This window comes from Mauremys reevesii, linkage group 3 (assembly GCF_016161935.1).
Source record: "Mauremys reevesii isolate NIE-2019 linkage group 3, ASM1616193v1, whole genome shotgun sequence".
NCBI classification, from domain to species: domain Eukaryota; kingdom Metazoa; phylum Chordata; order Testudines; family Geoemydidae; genus Mauremys; species Mauremys reevesii.
Genome location: NC_052625.1, coordinates 181,599,600 through 181,627,214, shown reverse-complemented (window position 1 = coordinate 181,627,214; position 27,615 = coordinate 181,599,600). Strand labels below are relative to the sequence as shown.

At 43.5% G+C, this 27,615-nt stretch overlaps 1 long non-coding RNA gene across 1 annotated transcript in view; it reads right to left on the bottom strand.

Moving 5' to 3' along the window:
• Window positions 1-27,615, bottom strand: part of LOC120401878 — a 59,356-nt gene that overhangs the window by 674 nt on the left and 31,067 nt on the right. The window contains exon 4 of the long non-coding RNA XR_005596806.1: window positions 9,814-9,863. This is a non-coding gene — a long non-coding RNA (uncharacterized LOC120401878). The remainder of the gene's footprint in view (window positions 1-9,813; window positions 9,864-27,615) is intronic.

The window sequence follows — 27,615 nt, the reverse complement described above, 5'->3', positions numbered from 1 at the left end:
AAGGCTTCCACGGAACAGCTTTGTTTCTGAACCAATGCGGGGAATAAGCCAAAATGCATTCATTTCTCTTCAGCCGTAAAACATTTAACATCTCTCTACTCGTACTCTGTAATTTCAGGACTCCTAGGATTTATATTTTTAAAGCATAATTTAAACCCCTTGGCAAGGGTCTGGTAACTTCCCATCAAATTGGTAAAAATTCTTTCTCCTCATGTTAAAGAAGTCTTCCTTAAATTAAAAGCAGTTGATATTAGCTCTTTCCCCCCATAATAATATCTACTATTAAGATGACATCTAAAATATAAGGTGTTCTTGCATTCCGATGGACTGTGAGGGGAGGAAGGGCTTTAAGGGAGCCTATTTTAATGTTACAAGTTGAAGTTATAATATGCTTTGTGAAAACATCAATCTGATCATATACAAATGGAACATGTATTTAACAGTGTGTGTGTGAGATACTGTAACAGCTTTCTTGTGCTCAGTTACACCACCTCCTCACCATTGCATAAAATAATAGTGAGTGAGGAAGTTCAGTCCTCTCCCCCATCCTATGCAGCAAATGTCTAAAGTTGCTGGGAGAAACTGGGAAAGACTTTGGCTTTAACTGACCGCAGAACATGGATTATACTCAGCTTTACATCAAATGCAAACAGCATGATCCCCCGGGTGTCTTAATTCCTAGGAGAGGATATCAGCTGGATGAAGAGAAACAGGCCACAGTTAAACCTTGGAAAACTGGGGTGATGTTGATAGGAAATGGGAAACATTTTGATTAATTGGCAAACACCATAATACATACTCTAGGCTGTCAATATCTCAACTGTCAATATCATAGAGCTGAGTGGAGAACAGAAATTCTGTTTAATGGAGAATTTTTTGAAATTTGGTTTCATTCAAATTCAGAATGAAAACTAAACATTTTGAAATTCTCAGTGAAAAGGAATTCCCATGCTCCACCCAGCTCTACTCAGAGCTATGAATCTGGGTCAATACATTTCATGGAGCCCTGAAGACCTGGAAGATCATAAGGGACCCTGGAAGCTCAGGCTGTGAAATCTCCCAGGGTTTCTAGGCTCTGGACTTCCTGTCAGCCTACCAGACAGGCTGCCAAGGAGTAGGGTGGATGAGCTGGCAACAAGCCACCTGGCACAAAATCTGCCCAGCAGGAAGTGTTCTGTTGGAAATGTGCTGGTTTTCTGGTGGATTTTTGTCAGAATAGACATTGTTCTGAGGATTTCAACAAATTGGAAAATTCTGAAGAAAAATGTTTTGTCCAAAAATATTTGACCAGCTCTATAATATGGTATGTAGCCTCAGGGTCCCTATGATTGGAGAATTGTTAATATAGTGCCTATTTTTAAGATGGAAAAAAGAGGTAAACTGGGAAACTACAGGCCTGTTACTTTGACCTCAATTGTATGCAAGGTTTTGGAACAAATTTTGAGAGACCTGGGTGTACTGGATGATCACAGGATGACTGTGGCTCACCAATGTGATGTAGATGTTAAAAATGCTAATGCAACCCTACGAAGCATTTCCAATAGAGACGGTGAAGTGTTAATACCGTTACACAAAGCACTGGTGAGACCTGATCTGGAATACTGAGCTGTCCTAGTTTCCTATGTTTAAGAAAGATTAATTGAAACTGGAACAGGTGCAGAGAAGGTCTACTAGGATGATTCGAGGAATGGAAAGCCTTCCTTATGAGATGAGACTCAAAAGGCTTGGCTGGTTTAGCCTAACCAAATGAAGGCTGAGGGGAGATAGGATTGCTTTCTATAAATACATGATAGAAATAAATATGAGGGAGGGGGAGGTGTTATTTAAATTAAGCACCAATGCTGGCACAAGAACAAATGGATATAAACTGGCTATCAACAAGTTTAGGCTTGAATTTAGATGAAAGTTTCTAACCATGAGAGGAGTGAAATTCTGGAACAGCCTTCCAAGGAGAGTAGTGGGTGCAAAAAACCTAACTGGCTTCAAGACTGAGCTTGAAAAATTTATGGAGGGACTGGTATAATGACACTGCCTACAATGGTGTGTGGCCCATCTGCGACTTCTAATAGCAAATATCTCAATGGCCGGAGATGGGTTACTAGTTGGAGAGGGCTCTGAGAATACTTTCCCAGCTGTCTGGCTGGTGGTTCTTGCTGACATGCTCAGGGTCCAACAGATTCCCTTCTTTGGGATTGTGAAAGAATTTTCCCCTAGGCCAGATTGACAGAGTCCCTGGGTTGTTTTTTGTTCACCTTCCTCTGCAGCATGGGTCATGGGTCACTTGCAGGTTTAAACTAGTGCAAATGTTAAAATCTTTAAATCACTCAGACAGAGGTTATGAGTCTATTATGGTGGGAGGGGGGCAATGTTCTGTGGCCTGCAATGTGCAGGAGGTGAGTCTAGATGATCAGGATGGTCCATTCTGGCCTTCAAGTCTATGAATCTAGTCCTTTCTTCAGGTGGCTAGAAGGCTGTATCCCATCCAGAGAGACTTTGTCAGTGACTATGATCCCTCAGGCTCAGCTGCAGTAATGCTCGGTGCTCTATTGGGAATGGAATAATCAGTCTTCAAGAAGCTCCAGCTGGTGCAACATGAGGCTGCAACATGGGTTGACAAGAGCATATCACTCAATGATATGCCTGCACTGGTACTGTATCCAATACCAGATCAAACCGGAGATCCCACCCTCTATTTTTTCAAAGCCCTCAAGTGGGTGCGCCAATGATTGGCTCTGTGTGGGATTAGGACCTACCATAACAACTATATACATCTGAAGAATGCTGTCAATGACAAAGGTGAGATTCATGCTGGCAATGGAAGTTTCTCAGCAGCTAGGCCACAGCCATGAAGATGAGATGACCTGTGACCTTACCATCTTCAGGACAAAATGTCCTCACAGTATCTTTCCACAATAAAAATCACCTCCTGGAAAAAGGAGCTAAACTAAGAGATTTTTAATAAAGGAGATAAGGGGAAAGAAAGACAAGAGAAAAGATAGGAATGAAAACCATTAGGCTATGTTTATGGAAAGGGTGTTAAAAGGCAGTTTAGGCAGCCGTTGTGCTGGGAGCACTGCTTTTCATGCCGATCAGTGTTGTTTTATTGTTTCTTTGTGTTCCCCTTGTCGGTTTGTTCTACCCACATACTGACCCTTGTCTTGTACTTAAATTGCAAGCTCCTTGGGCACGGACTGTCTCTTTGTTGTTTGTACAGTGCCTAATAGGATGTGTCCCTAGTCCCTTCAATACATATAAATACATTAAATAATTACATTTTGCCTTTGTTGTTATACTTTTGTAGGTGCTTACAGATGACTGTGATGAACATGGCATCAACAACTAAGATAAATAGCTAAGCCTCAGTGAAGTGGCTTTAGATGAAAGATTATCAATAACACATTGTGTTAATACCACCATCATGTTTCTCAGTATCAATGTCTCCAGTGCCATATTAAACCTGTTAACATCAAACTCAGGGTATATTTATAGTACTGTCAACAGGTTTGATTGCAGCTTGTGAAGACACACAAGTTAGTTTAATCTAGCAGCATGCATTTCACTATGTGCTGTTCAAGTGCATCCAGAACCCTGGGTAATCACTTGCCAGGCTACCCATGCTGAAGCATGCTCTGCCACAGCTTCATTGCTCCAGGACCCAAACTAGCTAGAACAAGCTAGCTTGGGTATGTCTACATGAGCTGCAGTCACAAGGTGTGACTTCAGTGTAGGCGTACCTAGAGACACATGGGAAAAGTGTTGGGGGGGTGGCTCAATGCAGCAAATCCATGGTTACATCAAAGGACCGTCAGTAGAATAGTAAGAATTGGGGGGGTAGTGTCCCCTCTATTCCGCTCCAGTGGTTTCATCCAAATCAATGTTTCACTGTTCCCCACAGAAACTATGACCTCTGTATTACTGCCAGAATGAATGACACCTTCTGTTTCACTAAAGTTTGTAACACATGCAACAAAGTGTTTTGTTTGTTTGTGAACATGACATCTTCTGCAAACATGACCTGACAGGGGATCCACAGCATTGCAGTTACATGACCTTCTGCCTTTTGTATCTTTAAAATAATCTCTTGTGGGTTGTTTCTTTTGAGCCTGTCCAACATAAATGTGCTGCAGATAATGGTTCTCCTGGTTAGGAGAATATTATGTGTCAATTCAGATTGGTGAATGACTAAAAAGCCCATATTATGTGGACAGCCAGGCAAAACTCTAAATTGAACCAGCATTACCCACTTAAATCTAATCCCACAAAAGACAATGCTACAGCTATTGGGTGAGCAAAAGCTACATAGGCAGGAAAGGGTTTAGACTAATTTTCCTGTGCTGCTTCTCATTGCTCCATCTCCAGATCTCACTGACAGTACAACTTCAGGCTTAATGAGGAGAATGTGTGTAACATGATTTACTTATCTGCTTTGGGCATTTGGGCATTTGTATTTTAGTCAGTCCCTTGTGTATATATAAACTACCTTTTTGTTCACATGGACAACTTCCTGAGGTGCACATCAGGTTCTGAGAGGGAGGAAAATGACACTGTCACTGAAATGAGAGAGCAATTACTGAAATGAGAAAGCCGTGCAGCGCTAAGAGAAAATGTTAGATGCTTGGTCACAGAAGTGATTGGAACAGGAATCCAGGCCTGTCATCAAGTGAGTATGATTCATTTTAGTAGCATGTGGGCAGATTCTATTCCAAAAAAACCTTTTTTCCCCTAACAGTTGGCAGAAAGTTAATTATAAGCAAAAGACACCTGCTGATTAGCCCCCCCCCCTGTTTATCTTTATATTTTTTAAACCTTTCCTTCCCCCCCCCCCATTTAGATATTGTTTTATAAGATGAGGGAAATGGTATGGTAGAGGAAAACATAACAGGGCTCTCTGTCATCATTTAAAATAGCAGCCTTTTTGTTTATATTGCCTCTTTTCCACCATCTAAACATGTCCCTATTGCAAAACCCACCATATATTGTGCCAGGCTTAGCTTCAACGAATCATATGGCTGAATGAAGATGACTCACCACACAAAACGGTGACCCCTCCAGCAAGGAACACCTGCACGATGTCCAGCACCATTTTAAAAAAAACAAAGAAAAAAGCCCTTTTACTACCTGCTACCTGCAAAATGCAACATTGCTGTGAATTCTTCCCTTATACAGAGAGAGGCTCTTCATTAGGTGACCCTGCGAAAGGCACTTGGGCCCTGTAAAATGGGTGCTACATAATGCTAATTTCTCTCACCATGGTGCTGTTAATTAATCTCACAATTAATTGATATTTTGAGTACCCTCGCAGCTCCTCTGATGAAAGTAGCTATAGAAGTGCAAATTATTCTGACCACTTTTTTCACATTGTAAGCCCTCCAGGGCAAAGGCTGCCTCCTTATCTGTTTGACAGTGCCCAGCACAATGGGACCCCAAACATGATTTGGGCTTTTGGGTGCTGCTGTCATATAGATGTTAAATAATTCACTCTAAAGCTTGCAGTTTGTTTTGTGGAGAAATAAGGAGTAATGAATTTGGATTGCATTCTGATTTTAATCTATCTATTGTTATCCTGATTTGTATAGTGTCATTTGAAACATGTACAGTCTTCAACTTAGTCTGAATTACCAATTTCTCTGAATTGTTGTGCAATGAATGACAAAGCTAGTTACAGGAGATATGCTAAATAAAGATTATTGCTTGTGCTGCAAGGCGCTCCATTACAGACCCAGCTAGCATTAACATGATGTATCCTGTCTGATGAGAACTCCCCACAGTGGAATTTGCTAATGTTGTTACCTCTACATTTGAAAGAGAGTGAAATGGGTCAAGATTCAGGAACTGTAACCAGAGTACAGTGTAGCAGGATTCCAAACCTTCTTTGCTTCTTGAAGTAGAAAAAAAACCAGAAAAATAAGATGTAGAATAGAATCATTGAACTATAGTATTAGAAGGGACCACAAGGATTATCTAGTCTAACCCCCTGCCAAGATTCAGGATTTCTTGTGTCTAAACCATCCAAGACAGGTGGCTATCCAGCCTCCTTTTGAAAATCTCCAGTGAAGGAGCTTTCACAACCTCCGGAGGCACCTGTTCCATTGCCCTACTCTTCTTACAGTTAGGAAGTTTTCCCTGAGATTTAATCTAAATCTGCTATGCTGTAGTTTGAACCCATTGTCTTTTGTCCTGCCCTCTGTGATCAAAGAGAACAACTTTTCTCCATCTTTTTTATGACAGCCTTTCAAGTCTCTGAAAACTGCTATCATATCCTGCCTTAATCTCCTCTTTTCCAAACCAAACATACCCATGAATGTCAAGTATCAGAGGGGTAGCCGTGTTAGTCTGGATCTGTAAAAGCAGCAAAGAGTCCTGTGGCACCTTATAGACTAACAGACGTTTTGGAGCATGAGCTTTCATGGGTGAATACCCACTTCGTCGGATGCATGTCTAACGTCTGTTAGTCTATAAGGTGCCACAGGACTCTTTGCTGCTTATACCCATGAATGTACAGAGCTGAGGCTGACTGTAGTGGCCACCAGGCTGAAGCTGCTCCCATTGAAATCAATGGCAAAACACCTATTGATGTCAATGGGAACAGAATCATGAGTCATCCAGGTGACTGAGTCTCTTCAAAAATTCACATTGCTAGAGAGTGCTTCTGCACTTTGGGATTGAAAGGAAGCATGGTTAGGTAATGTAATAATTGGAGATATACCAATCTCCTAGAACTGGAAGGGACCTTGAAAGGTCATTGAGTCCAGCCCCCTGCCTTCACTAGCAGGACCAAGTACTGATTTTGCCCCAGATCCCTAAGTGGCCCCCTCAAGGATTGAATTCGCAATCCTGGGTTTAGCAGGCCAATGCTCAAACCTCTGAGCTATCCCTCCCCACAGGTACTGAGAGCAAGCTAAGGACCTGGAACTCATCACAGCAGTTTTGCAGATCAACTTGCCCACACAGAAAGATGTTGCATTTCCATTTTAAAACAGTTACATGAAGTCTTTGACAAGAGAAGTAAAAGGTACTTTTACAGTGAAACTGAGGATTTCAATATGTAGTGTTACTACTAAGCAAAGACTGCATAACTCTTTTGAAGAGTGATCATCCTACTGAAAACAAGTTCCAGATTTTCCAGGAATTTTCTTTGGGAACCATATAGTTCAACCTTCCACTGCCCCCAGTTTTGTACCTACTAGGTGATGCACCAATGTGAACTCCTCCCTCTCCCTCCCTGGCACAGATAGAGTCAAATTTTACTGTCATTTATACCTGTGCAGCTCTATTGATTTCAGCAAAGTTACATGGATGCAAGCAAGGAGAAAATTTGGTCCAATAGGACAAGATTTGTAAAAGTTACCAGTGAATTTAATTGCTTCTATTTTGACTGCTGATTTTAAGAAAGCAGGTGTTCAGCATTTTCTGAAAATCAGCCCCCTTCTCCGCCCCTCCCCCCCATGTGACTCATTTTGATGTGGTCTGTGTAATTGATCTCATCTCTTAGGTTTATTCATTATGGTCTGACTTTTAAACATCCCCTTTGAATTGCTATTTAGTTTGAAAGTTCTTGGGAATGGGAAAATAGTCTCAGCATGCTCCAAATCTCATTGCCCAACAAAGCTTTCTTTCCCTGCTCTTTGAACGTCTCATGATTCACTAGTTGCTACGTGCCTGTTACACAAAACACTAGTTACCTCCCTCACAGGGGTGTTGCAAGCATTAATTAGTTAAGGCCTGAGAACAGTACGTACATATTTACATATATTTTAGGATAATATCATTAAACTCATTTCACTGGCACTCGGCTCTGTATTTAATCACTGAGTTTACTCATTGGCACTGAGAACCATCTCTGATTGTAAGGAGGTTACCAGTCACTTCTTTTTCCCTGTCTACAGACAAAATTCTGCTCCCATTAAAGTCAATAGCATTAAATTCTCTAGGTCCCTTTGTATCATTTTTTCTAGACACCTCTGGTGCAACTCTTTCCAGTTGTAAGTTACTAGACATCTTATCATTTCTTTGCAATTTTCCCTGGTAACAAGCAAAGGTTTCAGTCTCCAAAATCAGCAAGACCTGGGGCATCAACACATAAAGGGCTCCCCTCCCAGTGACACAGCTGTTCAGCTTCCTGGCAACCAGGCTGTTGGGGACTCCCCTGCCAGCTACTGCCCCTGCAACTGCTGCAAAGTTCCACTGTGAAGATGGAGAGTGAAGTGCCTACGTTGCTCAGGATAAGGTTGCCAGGTGTCCGGTTTTTGACCAGAAGATCAAAAAGGGACTCTAGCGGCTGTGGTCAGCACCACTGACAGGGCCATTAAAAGTCCAGTTGGCGGGGCAGTGTGGCTAAGGCAGGCTCCTGGTGGCAGCACAGCAGAGCTAAGGCCAGCTCCCTGCCTACTCGGTTCTGCGCTGCTCCTGGAAGCGGCCGGCATGTCCCTGCAGCTCCTAGGCACAGGGGTAATCAGGGAAGCTCTGTGTGCTGCCCCTGCCCCCAGTGCATGCTCTTTAGCTCCCATTGGCCAGGAACCATGGCCAATGGGAGTTGCAGCGGCAACGCCTGCTTGCACGGACAGTGCGCACCAAGCAGAGTGGCCTGCCTGAGCCTCCGCCTAGGGTCCGGATATTAGGCTGCTTCTGGGAGCAGCACAGAGCCACAGCAGGCAGGGAGCCTGCCTTAGCCCTGCTGTGCCACTGACCGGGAGCTGCCTAAGGTAAGTGCCGCCCGGCCAGAGCCTGCACCCCAAACCCCACCACCACACACAGACCCCAACCCCCTGCCCCAGGCTCAGCCACCTCCCACACTCCAAACCACTTGGCCCCAGCCCTACCCCAGAGCCCAGATCCACAGCTGGAGCCCTAACCCCCCACACCCCAACCTCCTGCCCCAGCCTGGAGCCCCCTCCTACACCCTAAACCCCTCATCCCCGGCCCCACCCCAGAGCCCGCACCCCCAGCTGGAGCCTTCACCCCAATCCCCTGCCAGTGAAAGTGAGTGAGGGTAGGGAAGAGACAGCAACAGAGGGAGAGGGGCTGCAATGAGTGGGATCGGGGCCTCGAAGAAGGAGCATGGGTGATTGGTCTTGTTCAGTTAGAAAGTTTTCAACCCTAGTTCAGGGGGGTGGCTTATTCACACCCCTGAGCGACATGAGTTAGACTGACCTAAGTGGTAGTGTGTACATAGCCTAAGTAAATGCTGCCTCAGATAGGTTGTAGGGTGTACAGACAGCAACCCTATCCTCAGGCTAAACTCATTCCCCCTTCCTTCCTCTTTTCTTACAGATCCAGATCCCAGTGAAGAGGATCCTGTGGGGGTGGATAAGGGGAAAGTAATGCAGAAGAGGTAGCACATTTGTTCTGTGCCTCCTCTGTAGAGGGGATAATCTGACCTTCACTTGATTTTGTTCAGACCCTGCCTCCTATAGATCACTGAAATATGAGAAATTAAGCTTTATGGTATGGCAAAAAAATCTGAGCCTTGATCAGCCAGCTGTGATGTGTGGCTGATATGTTGTGAGACATTTTGAACACTGGATAGGGTTACTTACATAGTAGCACAGAACATAGCACTGGGGTATTCTTTTAAGACTTACTTCTAACATTATATCTTACAGTTGCTCCAATTCTGATACCCCTGATACTGATTCCAAACAGCAGTCAACTGAGGATCAGGAATCAAAACTGGATTAAGTGAGCAGAGAGTCAGGCCCTGTGTGTATGTTATTTAAAACTTGACCAGCCTCACATAAACTATGTAAAGAGTAAATTTGTTTTGCAACAGGATATAGAGTAATATTTTGGATTTCTGTGATGGAATCCACTCACCACAGTGGCGCCTCCTGCTGTCCATCACAGGGATTAGTTCAGCCAAATGTCTGGGATAGCAAATAGGAAGAATGACTGTCACATGCCATACAGAAAATCATAGTAAATACAGTAATGCAGTAAATGCATTACATTTGTTTGCATAGTAAATAAATTACTAATAAACTTTTAGGCTAGTCTGCTAGAAGCTCATGTGACATTTTCTAGGTGGAGAACAAAAGAACCACTACAATCATTATAATACCAAAGTTAAGAAGCATCACAATTTGAAAATGCAGTTATTTCTACAAAGAAGATCAAGTTTACATTAACTGCAACAATTTGTACAGTGTTTGAGTTTGAATACCCTGGGAAGGCCACCTGTCATTGAATGAACACTGAATCCAAATGTCCCTCTGCTTTCCACTTAATTTTTAATAGCAACACTACACAATAGTGTAAGACAGAAAGTGGAAAAAAAATCTCTATCTGAAATCCTAAAGTGAAGTCTAATCACCTGAACTGAGATTTAGCCAGAACTCCAGGGTTCATCACCTCTACTCCACTAAAAAAATGATTTTTTTTATTATTAAACACAAGAGGGAACACAAGTGTATTCCAGGCTTATCAAGGGTCCACGAATGGTAAGAGAAAGCTGTTACTAACAGTGGTACCAATGCTGTGGTTTACAATCCACTAGTTACTCGTGGAGGGTTTCTGATGACACGAAGCTAAGCAAAGCTTCAGTGTATGGAACATACTATATAATACACTGGCTTCTTACGGTGACACTATGCCACCTGATAGGTTTGAAAGGATGTCATCATTTAAAAAGCAGAAGAAGAAATATAGCGACACCAGGCAGCTCATGACCACAGTCTTTAAATATCAGCACCCCAAGAGACATGAATTAATTGTAGCAAACACACTGGGTCTCACTGGTGACACACGCCTCAGGAATGTCAGTTTATATCTTTCGTAAGGCCCCAACATCGAGATTTTCAGATTTGCTAATGGACTCCTGGGAATGACTATGAAAACAACTGTTACCCTCTTTAGGAGAACAGAAAAGGAGGGCATGACCTACACTTATTTTGAGACTGAAGAGCTGCAAGTGACTGCACTGGCAGCTTTCAGTTCATACTTGGAGAGGTGCGGCTAGAAGTAACTGATTTGCAGAATCCCTGTCCTTCTTTGTATACTTGGCTTGAAATTACCATTGGGATGTGATGTGCAGCAGATCACCAGTAGCGGAAGGTCAAAAAAAGGGAGGGAGGGTGGGTCAGAGATCATACTGAAATTTGGAATTCCACCCTAATGAGTTTGGAGAATTTGCAACAGAAAAAGCTCTCTGCAAAGGAAGCCGTATAGCCACAGAACGTTGTCGTCAATTTAGATTTATTTTTGTATTTCCTGCTGGCTGGCTATCAGCATTCTTCATTCATTTTTTCCCATGTTTTCAGCTAAGAGTGAAGTTACCAAGTGAACAACAGTGATTTCCAATCACAAGTTTGCAACTGTTTGTTGCAGTTCCACGGTTTTTAATTTATATTTTAAAAATTGTAATTAAAGGCAGAACTGGTAGCAGAAAACAACAGCAAACTAACTCTGCTCAATATCTCATTCACTGCAACATAAATATTGTGTGACAGATTCTGATACCCAAAATAACTTTGAGTACCACCATACAGTTATCATTATAGACAGAGGTAGCAGTGCTGCCTATAATTAAAGTTGACTAATACCTCCCATTATAAGGCCCTGTTTTCAGTAACTTATAACTTTACCAAACATTAAGCATTCGGGCTAAACTTTTCCCTACTAGGGTCCTGCCTCAAGTTGAATTTTGATGAAAAATCTCAGCCAAAACTGTTCAACCATTTCCAAAAATGAGGTGAGGGTAAAATACATTGTTTGACCTATGTTAAAAAATGCTGGTGATCTTTTCTTTGAGAAGCTCCTCTAGCTCCCCATTCTTTGGAGCAGGGGCTTGGACTGGGACACTGGGTGGGGACACTAAATCAGATGAGGCGCTAGTGAGAGATACTGGGATTGCCAGGACACTGTGATTGGGGATCTTTGGGGCCAGGATGATGGAGCTGGGTGGGGGAAGGGAGACAGATCTGATGCGGAGAACTGGGACTGGCTGGGCAAAGAGACTGCGACAAGGAGCCAAATGGGAAAAGGCTGAGATTAGACAAGGAGCCCAGGGAGGGAAACTGGGAAACACGGTGAGATGGGGAATAGGAAATGTGACTGGGGGTGGGTGGGAGAAGAGACAGATCTTTGAGGAGCCAGGACAGGGGTGCTGGAACAATTTGTATCATGGGGGTGCTGAGAGCCATTGAACCAAACTGTAAATCCTGTATATAATGGAAACCACTTCAAGCCAGGGGGCACAGCAGCACCCCTAGTTCCAGCAGCTATGAGCCAGGAGGTGGGGAACTAGGACTGGCTGGAAAAAGGAGACTGGGTATAAGCAGCCAGGTGTTAAATGGGAATGGCTGGGTAAAAAGACTGGGACTGGGAATGAGAAAGGAAACTGGGACGGGAATGAGAAGCCTGAGGACTGGCTTGGATAGGCCAGGAGCAAAGAGCAAGGGAGGGAAAGAGACAGGATAGGGACTGATTGGAGGGGAGGGGGCAAAGGGGTAAGTCTTGAGGGGAGCTGTTGAAAAAATCTGTGCACACTAAAGCACACTCTCCTCCAGCGCGCCTGGACTGGAACCCAGGATTACTGAGTCCTACTGTACCTCTGCTGTCAGCAAATATCTTTTGCTATCAAGGTGGGTATCTCATCCCCTTCTAGTGCAGGTCCACACAAAAGAAGATGCCCTCCTACTGCTATCAGTTACTGCCTTAGCTCAAATGGCAGAAGTCTATGTGATGGATCTAAAAATTCCAGCCCTATTGATGACCCAGCAGATATTATAGTGATAAGCACCATAGAAAAATCCATCAGGAAATTAATAATTCTGTTTTCTGAGCAGGCTTTGAATACTGTGCAGTAAATAAAGCACTGGGCCATACATTGAACAATGATGCATAGGCACAAAGGAGCTGAATCAAGGTTGTACAGGCACAGATAATTTTAATTCTAACTTTCCTAACTTTTGAGTGCTTGCCTTTGCAACCTTAATAACATTCTTTTAACACAGGGATGTGTGTGTAACATTAATATACTTTACAGGTAGCATAACCTTGGTAACAAGCTACAGCCAGACATATTTCTTTTCTACTGCTTTGTGTTGGATTCTAGTACAGTATTTTTTTCATAATTTTATTGGTACCAAATTGCCAGTCCGACAGACCAAAGTCATCTTTTTGTTGACAAAACAAGTACAGCATAGGCATTAGTACAGGATTCCTCACACTGCCCTGTGTTCAGCCCTAAAATGTAGGTGCTGCCTCTAGGGGTGAAGATCTAGTTCTTTCTCCATGGCCATTGAGTCCTTGGCCCCTTTACTGAGACCGCGAATAAAGTTGCAAGTTATTGTGAGTGGGGATGGTGTTTTTTTCTGATGTGGGTACAGCTTCCTGAGAACTGATCTGAGAGCATTAAGTTAACTTTACATAGACTAATGAACAATCATCATATGGTAACAGATTTCTAACTTGTTTATAATAAGCTCTTGGGAGCATGAAACCGAAAATAAGAAAAAAACTTGTCCCTCTGCTTGTTTACAATGGTTTTCTATTTAAGGGATGACTTTTTTTTTATTTTTATTATGAAAAAGATAAGCATTTCAACAGAAGTATCATTTCTGTGTATGCACCTCAAACGGCTGCATGCTCCAACAATAAAGTTAAAGGATTAATTCATAAACAGAGTCCTGTTCTGAAAGTCATCATTGTAGTAATACCTCAGGACACTAAAATAGGGTGACCAGATGTCCCGATTTTATAGGAAAAGTCCCGATTTTTGTGTCTTTTTCTTATATAGGCTATAGCCCCCCCACCCCCGTCCCGATTTTTCACATTTACTGTCTTGTCACCCTACACTAAAACTACATAGGCAAAAAAAAGGTTTCAGTCTGTACCCTCTTGAGATGCTCAAAGGTCTGTCATTTCTGGTGTTTGTGAGTAAAAGTTGCCACATCTGAGCAATCTGAAACTGTTTCTTACCAGAAAATTTGGTCTCATCCTAGCAGGATAAAAAATTGCACACTGAATCCCCATGCTTCGCAAATGTGGTGAAACACCTCAGAAACTTTTTTTCTTTCAGAAGGACCTGGGAATCATCTGGAAAATATTCCAGCCTTTGATCCTTTATACATCAACTTTTCAGTCACTCTGGCAGCCTTAAGGGTGGAATTTCTCATTTCCAGGCTTTCCCGTGTTATCAGGACAAGGGGAGGCATGCTCTGTTTACCAGCAGTCAAATGATTAGCAGATGACAGTCAAAAAGTCTCTATTGCAAGTAAATCCACAATCCATTTAGTTATGGGAGCTCCCAGATGCCATTTTAAATTGCTCACGAATGCCTAGAAGTCTCAAGCTATATACTGTATCCTGTTCTCATTTTCTTCTACTTTCTGTGCATAATATTGCTGGCATTTCAATCTACCTGTAAATGTAAATTCCCAGCCCACTCCAGAGCTTTCTATTTCAAGACCTCACAGGTTCAATTTACTCTTGACTCTTTGTTTAGAGATCAGTTCTATTTTCATCCCTTTAAGCTTCTTACAAAGCATATAACCATTTGTGAATTAACCCCATAAGCTACCATTTTCTTCATTTCTCCTTTTGCAATTTTATGGTTTGATCCTGCAAAATGTATTCACTTGGGATAATCCTTATTCACATGAGTAGGTCTATTGAAGTCAATGAGACTTCTTCCATAAGGTAAGGTCTACTTGGCATGTGCAATGCATTTCAGGACTAGGTTCTTTCCAGATATTGTAGGATGTGATTTCCTCATTGCAGAATTATCATGTTTATTGAAAAAAAAGCTTCTTTAAATACTGGTGACTTCAACTTTAGCATGTTTGAAGTTGTGTGCTGCTGCCACAAGCAATTTGTAACTTTGGATGAGTTAAATCTATAGAAGTCCAACAAAAGTAGTAAATATTATCTCTGTCTACCAGAGTGCTACTAATTTGTTACCATTCTTTAATACATGCATGTGCATCCTCTTCTCATAACTTTAATGTCACGTGAATATATTTGTGAACACTGAATTTCTTTTGCTTTTCTTTTAAATAGCAATCAGTGACAATAGGAGCTGGCCCAGGCCAAATTATTTGCAGGTAGAAAATGGCGCAGTACCATGGAAATAAGTGGAGCTCTGACAGTGGTCCGATATATTGAGACAGTACTGTGCTGTGTCGCCTGCATGTGATACTGCACATTCAGAGTGTGTGCTGAAATCTGTATGAAAAGGAGACAGAGTATTGGATTTACTGAAGTTAGGCTTACTAGCCTGTAATTGCCAGGATCAGCTCTGGAGCCTTTTTTTAAAAATTGGCTATACTCAAGTCATCTGGTACAGAAGCTGATTTAAGTGATAGGTTACATACTGCAATCAGTAGTTCTGCAATTTCACATTTGAGTTCCTTCAGAACTCTTGGGTGAATATCCTCTGGCCCTGGTGACTTATTAGCGTTTAATTTATCAATTTGTACCAAAACTTCCTCTACTGACCCCTCAATCTGGAAGAGTCCCTCAGATTTGTCACCTAAAAAGAATGGCTCAGGTGTGGGACTCTCCCTCACATCCTCTGCAGTGACGATTGATGCAAAGAATTCATGTAGCTTCTCTCTACCAGTCTTGTCTTCCTTGAGTCTCCTTTACCAACTCGATCATGCAGTGGCCCCACTGGTTGTTTGGCAGGCTTCTTGCTTCTGATGTACTTAAAAATATATATTTGCTGTTAGTATTTTTTGCTAATTGCTGTTCAAATTCTTTTTTGGCCTGCCTAATTACACTCTTACACTCACTTGCCAGAATTTATGCTCCTTTCTCTTTTCCTCAGCAGGATTTGACTTCCAATTTCTAAAGGATGCCCTTTTGCCTTTAACCTCTTCTTTTACTCTGGTTTTTAGCCCTGGAGGCATTTTTAGTGCTATTACTATTCTTTTTAATTTGGGGCATACATTTAATTTGAGCCTCTATTATGGCTTTTTTTTTTTTTAAAGTTTCCATGCAGCTTTTGCAGGCATTTCATACTTGTGACTGTACCTTTTAATTTCCATTTAGCTAGCTTCCTCATTTTTGTGTCATTGCCTTTCTGAAGTTAAATGCTACTGTGGTGGGCTTCTTTGGTATTTCTCACCTCCTGGAAGGATGTAATATTTAATTATATTATGGTCACTATTATCTCATTTTGGATCAGTTTTTGCTTGTCCCATACATGGGTGTGAAGTGCAGTAAATGATAAGGGGGTAAGAAGCCTTCCCCCGTTTGCACAGCCCAGGTATGGGTCAAGGACAACTGCAGTCCTTACACTCAAAGGAGCACAGAGACTGCTCCTTCTGTGCTTTCATGATGTGCTTTCATGGTGCTCCAAAAGGGCAGGGAAGAGGTGGTGCCATGGTGCCCTCATATCCATGACCTGAAGAGGGGTACGGTGCATGAGGAGAGAAAGCTGCATGGCCTTCTGCTCAGGAAGGCCCAGTGGTCCCGCCATGGAAGACCAGAACTACCCCATGCCTAACACAGGGCTGGCCTTTAGGGACACAATTGAGCCTCTGGTATCAATTGATACCAGAAGTCATTCCTACTACAAAACAATAGGCTGCAACGTTTCTTTTATCCCCTCCGGAAATCACCGTTTTAACATATGTTGTTGTGACAGAGCTGAGATTGTTAGTGTGTGCAGCCAACCCTGAAGGATGACCTCAGATATTTGCTCTGCAGCTAAGAATGCCAGCTCCAGAGGCACTGTTTTTCCTAACTTGCATGACTGACAAGGTATAGTAGGGCATTTGGCATCAAGCCAAACAGGCGTGTGGCTGCTTATTGCAATGGTGGGAGGATGTTGTGTGGGAAGAACCTGGATTGCCTTGAGAGCCTCAAGGGAAGGAGGATTGGAGTCTCTGATTGCACAACTCCTTCCTGTGAAAGGAAGGGTAATCCATGTAAATTTACTGAAAGAGTGAGTTGCGAGCGGCGTCCTTCCGCTATTGGTAAAGACTAGTAGGTGTTCAGAACTGCAGCTGATCAGAAATTTTCCCATCAGAACAGAGTTTTATCAGAAAATGGCAATTAATCAAACCTGAAATATCTTGGGTTTGACACATTTTCAGGGAATCAAAGGCAGGGTTCTGATGGGACCCTGCCTGTCAGACGGGTTTCCCTGGGAAACCTCCTAGCTCACTGTGGGGCTGCTAGGGATCTTGAGTCTTCCAGGGCCTCTGGCTCTGAGGCAGCCCTGCCATGCAGACTGTCCCCACCCCCGGAAACCAGGTCTTCCAGGGTCTATGGGTCTGGCATAGGCAGCCATGTGCTGGTGCTTCCAAAATAATTTGGGTGGGGGGATTTCCAGTCCACAGGAAATTTCAAAGAATTACAAAGTTTTGTACACCACTTGCCACTTTGGACAAAACTTCAGCTTAAGAGGTAAGTGCAAAATGCAACAGGACAGCCTGAATAATACAGGTTCTTCCTATCTTAACTCTGTTGCGACACTAGCACCAGATACATAGATTCAAATGAAGTTGGCTTTCAGACAGGAGACTTCCTGTGTATGAACTTAGATGGTATATATAGATATAGAACCCTGAATGAGTCTATGATATCTGGCCAATTACCTAAGATTATGATGTCCAGTCTTATCTCTGATATATAAGGGTAAAGGTCCTGAAAGGTCACAGAGACACCCTTGGGACTGTCGACTGACATGCTGGAATTACCTCTGAGCCTGTTTTTCCTGCCAGCTTGGGACTCCAGAACCCTGCCTTGTTGAGCCAGACATGCTAGCCTTCTGCAATACAGACCCAGGTCTGGTCCACACCCCCAAAGCTGCTCAGCAGGTGACCTGTCTCCAGCACCTAGACACCCAACTCCCAGTGGAACCCAAACCCCCAATAAATCAGTTTTACTCCATTTAAAGCTTATACAGGGTAAACTCATAAATTGTCCACCCTCTATAACACTGTTAGAGAGCTATAAACAGCTTTTTGCGCCCCCAGGTATTAATCACTTACTCTGGGTTCATTAATAAACAAAAGTGATTTTATTAAGTATAAAAAGTAGGATTTAAGTGGTTTCAAGGAATAACAAACAGAACAAAGTAAGTTACCAAGAAAAACAAAACACACAAGTCTAACCCTAATACTTTAAGAAACTGTTTACAGGTAAATCTCACCCTTACAGGTGTTCCAAGAAGCTTCTTTCACAGACTAGACTCCTTCCTAGCCCAGGCCCAATCTTTACCCCTGGTACAGTCCTTGTTGGTTCCAGCAGGCATCTTAGGTGGAAATCAGGGGCTTTCTCATGAGTGGGCTCCCCTTGTTCTGCTCCACCCCCTTTCATAGCTTTGACCCAAGGCGGGAACCCTTTGTCTCTCTGGATCCCCACCCCTCCTTCTAAATGGAAAAGCACTAGGTTTAAGATAGATTCCGGTATCCTGTGGGTACGTCTACACTACGGGACTATTCCGAATTTGCATAAACCGGTTTTGTAAAACAGATTTTATAAAATCGAGTGTGCGTGGCCACACTAAACACATTAAATCGGTGGTGTGCGTCCACGGTCCGAGGCTAGCGTCGATTTCTGGAGCGTTGCACTGTGGGTAGCTACTCCGTAGCTATCCCATAGTTCCCGCAGCCTCCCCCGCCCCTTGGCATTTCCGGGTTGAGATCCCAGTGCCTGATGGGGCAAAAATCATTTTCGCGGGTGGTTCTGGGTACAGCCTCACCCCTCCCTCCCTCCCTGACAGCGGCAGACAACCGTTTCGCGCCCTTTTTGCTTGGTGAACCGTGCAGACGCCATAGCACAGCAAGCATGGACCCTGCTCAGCTCCATACCGCAATCGTGGATGTTTTAAACACCTCGCGCACTCTCGTGCAGTATATGCTGAACCAGGACCTTCGAACCGAGGCGAGTAAGAGGCGGATACGGCAGCGCCGGCGATGACAGTGATGAGGACGTGGACACAGAATTATCTCAAACCGCGGGCCCGGCGCTTTGGAGATCCTGATGGTAATGGGGCAGATTCTATCCATTGAACGCCGATTTTGGGCCCGGAAACAAGCACTGACTGGTGGGACCGCATTGTGTTGCAGGTGTGGGACGATTCCCAGTGGCTGCGAAACTTTCGCATGCGTAAGGGCACTTTCATGGAACTTTGTGACTTGCTTGCCCTGCCCTGAAACGCCATAATACCAAGATGACAGCAGCCCTCACAGTAGAGAAGCGAGGGGCGATAGCCCTGTGGAAGCTTGCAACGCCAGACAGCTACCGGTCAGTCGGGAATCAATTTGGAGTTGGAAAATCTACTGTGGGGCTGCTGTGATGCAAGTAGCCAAAGCAATCACTAAGCTGCTGCTACGAAGGTTGTGACTCTGGGAAACGTGCAGGCCATAGTGGATGGCTTTGCTGCAATGGGATTCCCTAACTGTGGGGGGGCGATAGATGGAACCCATATCCCTATCTTGGCACCGCAGCACCAGGGCACCCAGTACGTAAACCGGAAGGGGTATTTTTCAATGGTGCTGCAAGCACTGGTGGATCACAAGGGACGTTTCACAAACATCCACGCGGGATGGCCAGGAGGGTTCATGACGCCGCGTATTCAGAAGCACTACTCTGTTTAAACGGCTGCAGCAAGGGACTTACTTCCCAGACCAGAAAATAACAGTTGGGGATGTTGAAATGCCTGTCGTTATCCTGGGGGACCCAGCCTACCCCTTGATGCCATGGCTCATGAAGCCATACACAGGCAGCCTGGACAGTGGTCAGGATCTGTTCAATTACAGGCTGAGCAAGTGCAGAATGGTGGTGGAATGTGCATTTGGCCGTTTAAAGGCTCGCTGGCGCACATTACTGACTCGCTCAGACCTCAGCCAAACCAATGTCCCCTATGTTATTGCTGCTTGCTGTATTCTCCACAATCTCTGTGAGAGTCAGGGGAGACCTTTATGGCGGGGTGGGAGGCTGAGGCAAATCACCTGGCCGCTGATTACGCGCAGCCAGACACCAGGGAGATTAGAAGAGCACACCAGGAAGCGGTGCGCATCAGAGAAGCTTTGAAAACGAGCTTCATCAATGGCCAGGGTACAGTGTGACTGCTGTGTTTGTTGATGAACACCCAACCCCCTTGATTGACTCAGTCCCTGTAAGCAACTCCCCCTCCCCCTTCAAGTACAGCTTACTTATGCAAATAAAGTCACTCTCATTTAAAAAGCATGAATTCTTTATTTTTTCATTATAAAAAGAGGGAGAGAAGTAAGGGTGTGCTTTGGGAGGAGGAAAGGAGGGATGGAGAAGGCCATTAAAAAAAAATTCAGAGTAACGGCATCCTTCTGGTTGGGCTGTCCACGGGGGTGGAGTGGGCGGGTGCACGGAGCCTCCCCCCACGCGTTCTTACACGTCTGGGTGAGGAGGCTAAGGAACATGGTGAGGGGGGAGGGTGGTTATACAGGGGCTGCAGCGGCACTCTGTGATCCTGCTGCCGTTCCTGAAGCTCCACAAGACGCCGGAGCATGTCAGTTTGATCACGCAGCAGCCCCAGAGTTGCATCCCGCCACCGCTGATCTTCCTGCCGCCACCGCTGATTTTCCTGCCGGTCTTCCTGCCGCCACCTCTCATCTCGGTTGTCCCTCCTGTCCTCACGTTCATCCCTCCTGTCCTCACGTTCACTGGCCTCTTTCCTGTAATTTGAAACCACGTCCTTCCACTCATTCAGATGAGCTCTTTCATTGCGTGTAACTTCCATAATATCCGAGAACATCTCATCTCGCGTCTTCGTTTCCTCCGCCTTATCTGTGCTAGCCTTTGGGATGGAGGAGGGACGCTTGAAAAATTTGCAGCTGCATGAGGGAGATAAATATTTAGAAAGATACATTTTACAGAACAATGGTTATACTCTTTCACAGTGAAAAGCACTATTCACCTTACATAGCACATGTGATTTCCCTACAAGGTCGCATTTTCATCTTAATAGTGACTACTTGCATCTCTGGGGTTACAGATCTCACAGACACAGGTCCAGGCCTCAGGATTCAGCTTGCATGCGGCCATGGTAAGCCACTGTCTCAGTGATTTACCCTCCCCAACGCATGGCTAATACCACGCTAGCTCCTGCTAATCAACAACCTTCCCCTCCCCACCCACTGCTTGTCCGGTAGCTTGGGAAGATCGCCTCGCCGGTGACCAAACAGAAAAGATCATCGGCATTTCACCCTCCCCTCCCCGGCCGCTACGTGCAGGAAAGTGTTTTTAAGCTGCTGCATTCCACGAACCCAGTAGAAAAATGGCCACCCCCCTTACTTAAATTCCTGATTTTTAACCAGGTTATCCTGAACGATATCACTTTGCTGAGGATAACAGAACAAGATAAAGAGCGGATGCTTCTTGAATGCCAGCAGTCCCCGGGACCATACGCTGCGATGCTTTGCCACGCAATGATACCTGATTACTTGCTACATGCATGGCATGGTAAAGTGTCCTACCATGGTGGGCGGAACAAGGATGCCTTGCCCAGAAACCTTCTGCAAAGGCTTCTGGAGTACCTACAGGAGCGCTTCATCGAGATGTCCCTGGAGGATTTCCTCTCAATCCCCGGACATGTTAACAAACTTTTCTAAGTAACTATACTGTCTGCGAATGCATCCCAAGTCCTCAGGGCAAATCAATCATTAAAAAAGGCTTGCTTAAAAAACACTGTTTGCTATTTGCAAAGGTACACTCACCAGAGCTCCCTTCCAGGGCGTCATTCTCTGCAATAGTTGCTTGTGAGGGCTGGGAGCAGGGTAATTCCGTCAGGGTGATAAAAAGCTCCTGGCTGCTGGGGGTCACGGAGTGCTGTGTGCTCTCTGCGAGGTCTTCCTCTTCTTCTTCCTCTTCATCTTCCCCGTCTGCATAATCCTCAGACATGGCAGAGATTACAACCCCCACCTCGGAATCCACGGTCAGGGGTGGGGTACTTGTGGCGCAGCCCCCTAAAATTGCATGCAGCTCATCATAGAAGCGGCATGTTTTTCGACCTGCCCCGGACCTTCCATTTGCTTCTTTGGTTTTCTGGTAGGCTTGTCTGAGCTCCTTAACTTTCACTCTGCACTGCACGGAGTCCCTGCTGTGGCCTTTAGCAGTCATAGCCTTAGAAATTCTTTCAAATACTTTTTCATTTCGTCTTTTGGAACGCAGTTCTGTTAGCACTGAATCCTCTCCCATATAGCGATCAGATCCAGTACCTCCCGAGCGGTCCATGCTGGGGCTCTTTTTCGATTCTCAGGAGACTGCATTGTTAACTGTGCTGATGAGCTGTGCGTGGTCACCTGTGATGATGAGCTCTCCACGCTGTCGAAGCAGGAAATGAATTTCAAAAGTTCGCGGGGCTTTTCCTGTCTACCTGGCCAGTGCATCCGAGTTGAGAATGCTGTCCAGAGCGGTCAGTGGTGCACTGTGGGATAGCTCCCGGAGGCCAATACCGTCGATTGCGGCCACACTAACCCTATTCCGATATGTTAATACCGATATTAGCGCTACTCCTCTCGTCGGGCAGGAGTACAGAAACCGATTTAAAGACCATTAAAATCGATATAAGGTGCCTCCTAGTGTGGACGGTTGTGGCGTTAAATCGGTTTTACGCTCGTAAAACCGATTTAAACGCCTAGTGTAGACCAGGCCTGTGACATGGTCACATGTCCTCTGAGACCTCATTCTTCATTCTTCCAGGGCTGGCCCACATGTACCCAGGGAGGTTTGCAAGTATACAGAGCCACTTACAACCAATTGTCCTAGTCAATGGGAGCCATCAAGCTTCCAAACCACCATTAATGGCCCACAATTTGCATAATTACAATTGGACTTCAGAGTTATATTTCATATTTCTAGCTTCAGATACAAGAATGATACATACAAATGAATACACTCAGTACATTATAAGCTTTGTAATGATACCTTACAAGAGACCTTTTGCATAAAGTATATTCCAGTTACATCATATCTACACTCATAAGCATATTTCCATAAAACATATGGAGTGCAACATCACAGGTGCCTCTAACAATCTCATTTCCTTTACTTAATACAAGTATTAAAACGCTCTGAGTAGTACTATCTACCAAGCCTGAATATTTTCTTCCTAATAGCTATTGGAGAGAGACTCGATGCAGGTATGAAACAGAAAGGTTCAGATAATATCACAAGATTGCTTAATGCTCTACATTCTGTTAGATCAAACTGCACACCAGAAACTATATTATGTCTAGACACCAAAGAAGCCTTTGATTATGTGGAAATGAACTATCTTTTCTTCACATTTTATATTAAGGCCTTTACCAATCTGGAGGTTCTCCAAAAGTCAAATGCAACAAGCATCGAGGCCATGCTGATAAAAGCCCAACTATGCTGAGTTGGACACATCATTAGGATGCCTGAACATCGAATCCCCAAAAAAAAATTCTATGGAGAATTGGCACAAGGACATCGGAATCAAGGCTGCCCCCAGAAAGTGCTACAAGGACAGCATCAAGAACAGCATACACTTTGGTGCAATAAAACCAGATGATCTCAAGAAGGCTGCATCAAATATATCAGCCTGGCAACACACGGCACTCAGAACTTGACAAGCCTTTGAAGAGGACAGAAATGATTGATTATTAGCTGCAAGGGAAAAGCGCCGTACCACTGCTATAGCTACCAAGACTCTCACCAAAGACTTTGTCTGCCCAATTAGCTGACGAGCATGCACGTCACACTTTGGACTTCAGAGTCACTCCAGGATCCACGAAAAGAGAGAGCATGAAAATGTCATCATTGAACCGATGGACTAGGCGACATTAAGAACTATGGTCCTAAATTTTATACCTGGATAAAATGATGTTCTCCGCTCCCATATCAGAATTCTTATACATAGAATAACCTAAGGGTTTTAATATAAAATCCCATCCTCCCCCCAAGATGTGACTTGCTGCTGAATCCTTGGAACAGATCATTGAGTCTGGCAGGGGAAATAACTGGTATCAGACTGAGAGACTGACCAATGAGGTATTGTGCTATACACAGAGAGCACTGGATTAGACCTTTTGCTCCAATATTATGCAAGTGGTTCTGTAAAGTACATGATAGTCTTATAATGGAAAAGCTTACTGACATGAGCTATTGATCCAGCATACTGATACTTTACTACTTTTTAATTAAATACACTGAATTTGAGGCATAGGCAGTGAAACCATCCAGACACATTTTACCACATTGATTTCGAATGCAAGACTTACTCAGTTAAACCCTCTTTATAACATCTATCTGTTCTATTGGTATTCATAAATATTAATTTCTTGTTAGACTTACAGCTTCTTTTTAATCACAATTGTGTAATGCAGCATGGTCTTTTTGTTCTATCTTTGTACAGTGCCTAACGCAATGGGATCCTGGACCACATCTGGGGCTCCTAAGTGCTACAATAATCAAATAAATAAGTCAATCAATCAATCAATCAATAATGGCCTCTTATCATGGGCTTTGGAAAAGGAAGTTAACACTGGAAGCAAACAGAAACTCAGATACAATGCCAGGAGGTGATGCTGTACAATTTTTCTCACAGCTCTGTTGCTTCATCTAAATTCCTGACATTTTAAATCTGCTGACTTTTGGCTTGAGTTACATATGTTATCAATCTCTCTTGCTATGTGTTATGACTATAATATGGTGTTGCTTCTGCGAGTCTGTCAAAAACAGACCAGGGTGTGTTCTGGAAGAACACACAGAAACTATCACCCAAAACAACACATCTGATTTTAAATCCTTAATTGCCACCTTGAAGAGATCTTTGGTTTCAGTTAGTTCCCCAGCAAAAATCAGAATGAGATTATTCTCCTGTTAGGCAGGATAGTTTAAAAAAATCTAGGATAGTTTAAAAAAATCTAGGGCTCAATCCTGCAAATTGCTGGACATTCCAGTCCCAATCCAGCAAAACACTTAAGCATGTGCTTAATTTTAAGCATGTGTACAGTCCCATTGAAGTGGGCTAATTCACATACTTAATACTTTGCTGGAATACAGCCAGAGGGCTCAGCGCCTTTCAGGATTAAGCACTTAATTATTTACTTAAGTCAGCTACTAACTAAAATATATCACAATGAATGAAATCTTCCAGGAATAGTTCAGATGAATGGTTCAGATACAATTCAGATGGATTAAGATGTGAGCCTGGCTAACAAACTGGAATGGTGGGAAGCTGTCCCCAGTGGGTCTCCCGTCCCCAGCCCCACCCCACTGTCTACTTTGGATGAATCATGCAAAATGTAGTTGAAACTCCTACTTATCTGAACATGCAAGAATGAAAATATTTGAGAGACAGAGAGAGGCATTTTGAGTAATTTAGGTGGTTTTCTTGTTTGGGAAACTATTCCCTTTGTCTCTATGTGATTAGAAAAGCCAGCTGAATTTGCCCCTGGCTGTATGAGACAAGCGACAGAAAGCACATTCATTCTCCCACTCGTACCTTTTTTATGGGACACAAACAAAGAAAAAGAATTCCACAAGCTCTTATTTAATAGAGTATAGGCATTTTAACCTTTTGCGGTTAAAAAATATATTGATTGTTATTCAGACATAGCTTTTGCTAAGGGAAGTTTGCTAGCTTTTCACATTTCTTCCATCCGTTTCCAATGTTACTTCTCGCTTCGGGGCTGGCAACAAAAATATACTGGGCCAAGAGCGGCTCAGTGCAAAGAGGACGGTATAACTACCCCCAACAGGTGCACAAGCCCCTGACCTGAATCCCTGCCTCTCTTTTGATGGCAATGAGAAAGACTGCTCATAAGGGCGACTGGGAGGGGTGGGGTGTATTTGCATGAGCAAGTGAATAATCTGGGCATTAAAAGAAGCCCAAATACTGTATTTCTTTCTTTAAATCTGTCTTGATAGCTTGATGAGAAGTGCACTTTCCAGCTTGTAACCAGACAGACGGGACATGTAGCGAGACTTTGCCCAGCAAATGTTGCGAACATCAAGCTGATGTCTTTCCAAAGGGCAAATCATGCCAAGATAGCATCAGCCTTTGTGACAGCATTTGGGGGCTCTATTTTTAATCTATCTACAATACCTGTGGAAAGTGCTAGAGTGGAACTGGTGACATAATCAATGACAAAGGCTGAGAATTGCTTTCATGCCGCTCTAAACAGTCTTAATAGCAAAATGGTTAATTAGATTTACAAGCAACAGCTGCCACAGCACCTCCACAGTTTTAACAATAAATTATACTGGTTCTGTCATTTTATTAATGCTGGGCTCATGGGTCTGAACTGAATTTTGTAGTCTGAAGGTAAACACAAAAGACGTAATTACTATAGACATCTGCATGTGTGTTCCCAAGCTGAGGATGAAAGCTTTCGTCAAACTGAAATATATTTATTACTATATGTACTTAGCTCCCATTACATAACAGGAGAGCAAATTTACAGAAAGAGAAGAAAATAGAGACCAGCTGCGATACCACGGATCATTCCCTCATTGGTTTCTTATAGATAACCCTATCTATAATATAGATGTTCAGCCCAAGGAAATTTATCTATATCATTACATACATAAACAGATCTGTCTGCATTTATGTAGATAGAGCTATAGATGGCTACCAGTATACCATTATAAATATACATGGACAGATATGAAATCCCAAAGAAACCAACAAGGAGTTGAAAAGTAGTAGCTTTATAGACCTCCATTTCCAAGCAAACAGCTGTACAGAACTTGAATGTATATTCACAAATGTGATTGGGCAGGAAGGAGTAGCAGATACTCCATAGACAGTCTGATAATTAAATTAACTTGAGCAGGAGTCACAAGCCTTTCTGAGGAAGTGAAGTGAATAATCCAGTTTGACCTGAAAGACAGCATCTTGAGTGTGCCCCAGCACCTCCACCTTTACCCCACGGTCTTACCAAATTGTTCCACTCGTACGACCAACTCCCAAGTGATAGCAGGGCAGATGCACAACTTCCACCTCAGTATATGGCCTCATTTAGATTTAGATTCAGCCAGGAAGGAGAATTATACTGGGGATTTCAATTCCCTGCAAAATTTGAAAATACCAGATGCAGTTTCCTGCATTTTTGAAGTTTTTAATATCTTGAAGTCCTGGTTTGGCTTTACTTAGCTTATTCTTTCAAATACTTTGGTCAATGGGAGTAAAAACCTCACTAAGGGTCTGATCATGCACCATGGAGGTCAATGGGTGTTTCGCCCATCCCTTCAACTGGGGGAGGATTTGGGCCTAAAACCTGAGTGAGAACTTCAGGATTTGGTCCAAAGATTTAGTGCAATAAAATGCACATCTGCCTGGGATTTATCTAGAGTTCTACATTAGAAGAACATAGCAGTGTTATGTTTTGTTAAGGCCATGCAGTCACCTTTCAAAGGCAAAATATCCATACTCCAAACAAGAAATATAGTCTTCCTTTGGAAAAAGAACTGTTCTATTTTTCCAGGGCATGAGGCAACAGATTTTTTCCCCCTATTGAGGCATCCAATGTCAAGGGGACTTGAACTGAGGTAATATGGCTGAAATATGAGGGGACTTGAAAAGAGGTAGTATGGGGAATAGACTAGAAGCTTTGCGTATGCAAAATTATAAACAAGGATCATAATCTGCTCTCACGCTGGTGCAACTCTACTGAAGTAATTGAACCCCAATGTAAGTTACATTAGGCCATAAAT